The 6,614-nt window shown below is 43.7% G+C and overlaps 1 pseudogene; it reads left to right on the forward strand.

Moving 5' to 3' along the window:
- The first annotated feature begins 2,374 nt into the window (after nucleotides 1–2,374).
- Nucleotides 2,375–3,296, forward strand: LOC117886228 (annotated as a pseudogene).
- The last annotated feature ends 3,318 nt before the right edge of the window (nucleotides 3,297–6,614 follow it).

Genomic DNA, 6,614 nt, shown 5'->3' on the forward strand with positions numbered 1-6,614 from the left:
AGTGACCAACATCAAACAGACAGAGCAACCTGAGCTGTGGGTTCCACTGATGGCTGCATCCCAAGAACAGCTGATGCAACGTAGGGGTGAAAACATCTCTGCTCTCTCAGGAGAGAATGAAGGAACAGGCTATTCTATGCTGGCTGGGGCACTGATGCCACTGGGCTCTGGGCTATTGTAGGTCATATGTCTTTGTTACAAATATATATTCTATTCTTCAATCTCCTTGGGACTCCTGTAGGGCATCAGCCCTGCCTTGCTTTTTAACCAAGGGTCCTTGCAGGCATTCTGCAATCATGTGAGATCCAGGGCAGGTACTGTCCCCCCTCTTGGGGTTAGGGTCAACTAGAGCAGGATGTCAGAGTGGTTTGCTCCTGAGGTTAGATCAGAGCTGGGCTCACAGCCCTGGATTCTGGGTTCACCTATTTAGCCGCAGAACAAGCACATATTGAGCTGTGATCATGTTTGACATGAGACTCCTGTAGACTTCCAATAGGAGTTCAGCACCAACAAGCACATTCTGAGTGTGCCCATGTTTGAAGACTGCAGTAGCTGTGATTTGTTTTACAGCTTGGAGAGGCTTCACCTCTCAGCCAAGCCTGTCTGAGGAGGGGAGCAGGGAGCTCCCATCTGTGGAGTGGGTCCCTATCTTCTGGGAACTGCAGAAAGACCCAGCATCTCAGGAAATATGGTGAAGGGGCAGAGAAACAGCAGCTGGATAAATCAGTAATGGGGCATTATTGACAGGTACACAAACAGGCAATGATTGAAGAATCCTTGTTGTGGAGTGTCAAATGCCTCACAAATTGGAGAATATTCCACAGAGAAAACACAGTAGGTTTGCTATTTGCAATTGAATATCTTTGGGTATTAACATAATGGGCAAATTTCATAATAGAACTATGAGTTATAATTGGAACTCTTCATAATGTTTAATATAATTTAATCAAACATTTAGAGCTCCCCAGAGTTTTTTTCCCGAGCAGACAACAGTTGTCTTTTCATAGAAATTGTGAAACCAAAACTTTTTTTCTTTGTGTTCACTGAGAACCAGACAATTTCAGGTAAACTGTTTAAAACCAAAACATTGTCAGTGAATTGAAAAAAAAAAAAAGTTTTGACTTTTCCAGTACATAGGTTGTTTTTCAAGAATAGCAGAGACTTCCTTGGAAAATGTCTCAGTTTAAAATCCAGTTTTCCTTTGAAATAATTTAAACTGAAAATGTCTGAATACCCCAGATTGGACATGTAGATTTAAACCGGGGTAGGAACACTGATATAGTCCAATAATAGTACAATTTGAACCCAGTCACTCTATTGCAACTGTGTTTATTTCTGTTTCAAAGGGATACTTGTCGAATGGTAAAACTGAGTAAGCAGCCAACAGCATAGGTATTAAACATACTAGCGCCTTAGATAGAGAACAGTGAATTGAAGTCCCCAGCCAAAGCCTGTCTCTCTTATCCCTGCCCAAGGACATAGAGGATGCCAATGGAATTAAAACTGAGATATTCTGCTCTAGTGCCATATTCTCTGTCCCACAGTGCTGCCCACTAAACACAAATCCTGTAAATGGGGACAGTGAACATACATATAATAAGACACAGCTCATCCCCCACAGAACTCACAGTCCAGGAAGACAAGGCAGAGAAACGGATGGAGGGGAAACAGAGGCACAGGGAGGGGAAGTGGCTGGCCCAAGGTCATAGAGCAGGTCAGTGACAGAGCCAAGAACAGAACCCAAGTCTCCTGAAGGCCACTGACCCGCACACCCATAAAGTGACAGATGTAAATGACACAGCAGAGAGGTAGTGGAGCGATGCTGGTCGCCCATCGGTACACAGAGATGGAAATGCAGTCAGGATTTAGTGTCATAAATCAATACATTTGCAGGCAATCAGCCATCCACGTGATGTTGCAGTGAAATTATTACAGGCAAGCTGTCATACACAATGCCAAGTCCATCTCGTATTTCCACTAAAAGAAGATATCAGGCAGTGTTGGCATTTTAGTTTCTTGCCCAAGTCCAGAGCCTGCTGTTTGTAGCAATATGGGATCCATCTTGGCTACAATTTTTGCGTTGGGATTGTACTTTGCTTCATCCTTCACACGGCATTTTATTAAGCCACATCATGAGACAGTTCTTCAGATGGTGCAAACTGATGCGGCTCCATTGACTTTAAGGGACCTGCGCCAATTTACATTCATGTGATAACTCACCACTCCTAGTTAATAGCAGTGATGAGTGCCGTGCATGGTTGACACTCACATCATATTGCCGCAGGAAATCAGGGCCACTCCCTCTGTCACTGTAATTCCCCCACTGTCTTTGTCCTTCCCTCCACAGCCATCACACAATGAACTGAGAAAGAAAATGTCCAACCGAACCACCCTGACCGAGTTCCTTCTCTTGGGATTCTCTGACATTCGGGAGCTGCAGATTTTGCACTTTGTGGTGTTCCTGGTGATTTACCTGGCAGCCTTGATGGGGAATCTTCTCATCATCACAGCTGTAGCCCTCGACCACCATCTCCACACCCCCATGTACTTCTTCCTGGTGAATCTGTCCATCTTAGACCTCGGCTCCATCTCAGTCACCATCACCAAATCCATGGCCAATTCCCTCATGAACACCAGGGTGATTTCTTATCCTGGATGTGTCACCCAAGTCTTTCTCTTTTTACTCCTCACTGCAACTGATCTTGCCTTACTCACCATCATGGCATATGACCGATATGTTGCCATCTGCCAGCCACTGCACTACGAGAGAGTGATGAATAGGAGAGCTTGTGTCCAAATGGCAGCCAGTGCCTGGATTACTGGTATTGTCTACTCTGCCCTGCACACTGGGAACACCTTCAGGTTGCCCTTCTGCCAATCCAATGTCATCAACCAGTTCTTCTGTGAAATCCCCCAACTGCTCTGATTCATACCTCACTGAAGTTGGAGCTATTGCCTTAGGTCTGTTTTTAGCGTTAAACTGCTTTGTTTTTATAATTGTGTCTTATGTTCAGATCTTCAAAACTGTGCTGAGAATCCCCACTGAGCAGGGCCGGCATAAAGCCTTCTCCACCTGCCTTCCTCACCTCACTGTGGTCTCTTTGCTAATTTGCACTGGGTCTTTTGCCTACCTGAATCCCACCTCCAGCTCAGAATCAGGTGTGAACCTTGTGATGGGTGTTCTCTATTCCCTGGTGCCTCCAGTGATGAATCCAATCATCTACAGCATGAGGAACAAGGATATCAAAGCTGCATGGAAGAAACTGATTGTGTGGAGGTTATTCACCAAGAGTTAAAATGTCCGTCATTGCAACTTGACTGTGATATCATTCTGAGTTTCTTTGTAGATATAATCAACTGATGACAAAATTGTCTCTTTGAGAATAATAGGGTGCAATCTGTTTATGAAATCATGAAATCTGGACTAGATTCAGTGAAGTCAAATGAGTTCGGATAAGATTACACCAGTTAACATAAGATCAGAATCTATCTTTCCATACATCTACATATGCACCTATCTATCTGTCATAGGGATTTATAGGACTACTGTCACAGCACTATCTGAGCATGTTGCACAGAATATCAACAGCCATATCTAAGTCACTAGTGGATTTCATGAAGTCTGTGGCTCTTCTCCTTTTTTGGGATAAAAATTGTGCCTGAAGTATGAGAGGTTTGGCTTGTGTGTTTGCTTGTTTCTTTTTCATTTTGTTTAATTTTGTTGATTCATTCCTTGACTTGTTTCTTTGCTCCAGGTGTTTTTTTGGGGGGAGGGTGGAGCTTGGAAGGGTGCAGTATGTTTGACTAAATGGTGGTATCCATTTATTTTGTCATCTATTCAAGGTGTCAATATCATAATCACCTTGATGGGGTTTTCTGAGAGACCTGAAGTTTTGCGTTCCCCACTGATGAAGAATTGAAAAAAGTTTCTGCAGGTGTCTGTTCAGTGATTATTTTAATGCTGATGGGATTTTATTGTGTCATTTATGATGAGTTAAGGCTCCTAGAGCCTTATATAACTGTATTTATTATTGTTATTTATCTATTTAAATTTCTTAAAATAAATAAATACTATATTGTTCTTCCTATGGTGGAAAGGTATTTGGACGAGAAAGGTATTAAAATGTTTCCTAAAGACAAACTGAGTCTGAATCAGAAGGCCAAATTTTTATTCCACCAAACTACTGCAGTGATCAATCTGAAAGTGCTCATATTTTCTCTTATGTTGTGCTTTGTTCCTATTGTGGTAAATAAATCACACTTTGCATGGTCAAGACGTCTAGTCACTCAACTTACTACTGGTCACAGCTCCTGTGGGAACAACTGCAGGTACCAAACACAGTTGGAGAAATCACGGTTGATGCACAAGTTGCTATTGCCTTGGACCCAGTTTCAGAGATGGAGAATCCCATGATTCCACCCTAAGAGAGGGATAGGCACAAAGCTTAGACCAGAGGGTTTGAAGTAAGAGACCAGAGTGGGGAGAAGAGGTTGAGCTAACCTTTTAATCGTAACAATTGGGATATAGCCATTCACTTCAATGTGTAGGTTTGTATGTAGCCATTCGTCTCTCCTCCACACAAATATCCAAATGTGTCTAGATCTCCAAAGCTGGTTGCTGTTATTATTATTAATTAATATTTATTAAACCATGTTTGTGCATGGTTGTGTGTACTACATATACAATAGATAAAATAAGATCATGTAGATAGATAGATAGATAGATCATGAAAAATCAATACCAGTTTATCATGCCTCTTTTTCTGTCTATGACTGTTGATGTCCAGCTGTTGATTTTCCAGTGACTATTTATTATTTGTTGTTATTTCTTTGAATATTTCTTACTCCATTACTCTTTTACAAGAACTTCATTACATGCTCTGTCTGTGAGCTTTCAGCCATTTTAAATGAATACATTATAACGTGCTCTGTTTCTTTGCCTTATTGGATACAATGAGTTTTCTTAAAAACAAAGCTACTCAGTTGGTCTAAATCATAGTAGCTCCTTGTCCAAACACTCTATGATTATGAATTTAAAACTCAAACTCCTTTGAATAATCTGAACAAAGGCACTAATCTGGAAAAACACGTAAGCCAGTGCTTAACTTTAAACATGAGAGAAGTCCAACTGAAGGCTCATGACTGAACTCATGCTTAAGTGCTTCCTGCCCCCCCTTTGGATTAGGTGGTATCAATTGGCCCCATAGTAATTGCACATCCAACTCTTATTGACTTTCAGTGGGAGTTTAGCACCCAGTTCCCTTGAGCCCCTTTGAAATATCCTATCCCAATTGGTTCAAGTTCACTGTTACCATGAACATTCATGCCTGTATTGGTGGAATGACTCACGTGAGCCAAATTGATTTTAAAAATAAAACTAATATTCATATAAACATGTTTTTATTGCTGTCGCTCAGTTCTTCAAATGATACAGGGTAAGAGCTGACTCGAGCTTCTGGGAGAGACAATCAAAACTGTAGCTCGAAGTTTTCTTTGGTGCAATGTTGTGCTATATATTTCAATAGTGATGCTCACTGAACACCAGGTTGTTATTAAAAAGAAAAACAGGAGTACTTGTGGCACCTTAGGCCTTGTCTACACTACGAGAGTAGTTCGATTTTACTTAAATCGAATATTTGGAATCGATATTGCAAAGTCGAACGTGTGTGTCCACACTAAGGACAGTAATTCGACTTTGTGAGTCCACACTAACGGGGAAAGCGTCGACATTGGAAGCGGTGCACTGTGGGCAGCTATCCCACAGTTCCCGCAGTCCCCGCTGCCCATTGGAATTCTGGGTCGAGCCACCAATGCCTTCTGGGTAAAAAAATGTGTCGAGGGTGCTTTTGGGTAACTGTCGTCATCCATCCATCACTCACTCCCGCCCTCCCTCCCTCCCTGAAAGCGCCGGCGGGAAATCATTTCGCGCACTTTTCAAGTCATTGACAGCGCGGACGCCACAGCACTGTGAGCATGGAGCCCGCTGCAACCATCGCTGCAGTTGTGGCCGCTCTCAACGCCTCGCAGCTTATCATACAGGTTGCCCTGAGGCAGATGCAGAAAAGTCAGGCGAGGAGGCTACGTCAACGCGGTGATGGCCTGAAGTCTGAGAGTAGCACAGACCTCTCAGAAAGCAGGGGACCCAGCGCCGAGGACATCACGGTGGCAATGGGTCATGTTGATGCTGTGAAACGGCGATTCTGGGCACGGGAAACAAGCACTGAGTGGTGGGACCGCATAGTGCTGCAGGTCTGGGATGAATCACAGTGGCTGCGAAACTTCCGCATGCGGAAGGGAACTTTCCTTGAACTTTGTGAGTTGCTGTCCCCTGCCCTGAAGCGCAATGACACCCGGATGCGACCAGCCCTGACTGTCCAGAAGCGAGTGGCCATAGCCCTCTGGAAGCTTGCAACGCCTGACAGCTACCGGTCAGTCGCGAGCCAGTTTGGGGTGGGCAAATCTACCGTGGGGGTTGTTGTGATGCAAGTAGCCAAGGCAATCGTTGATGTACTGCTGCCAAAGGTAGTGACCCTGGGAAACTTGGAGGCGATCATAGATGGCTTCGCAGCGATGGGATTCCCAAACTGCGGTGGGGCCATAGATGGAACTCACAT

Source organism: Trachemys scripta, chromosome 12 (genome assembly GCF_013100865.1).
Source record: "Trachemys scripta elegans isolate TJP31775 chromosome 12, CAS_Tse_1.0, whole genome shotgun sequence".
Taxonomy (NCBI): domain Eukaryota; kingdom Metazoa; phylum Chordata; order Testudines; family Emydidae; genus Trachemys; species Trachemys scripta.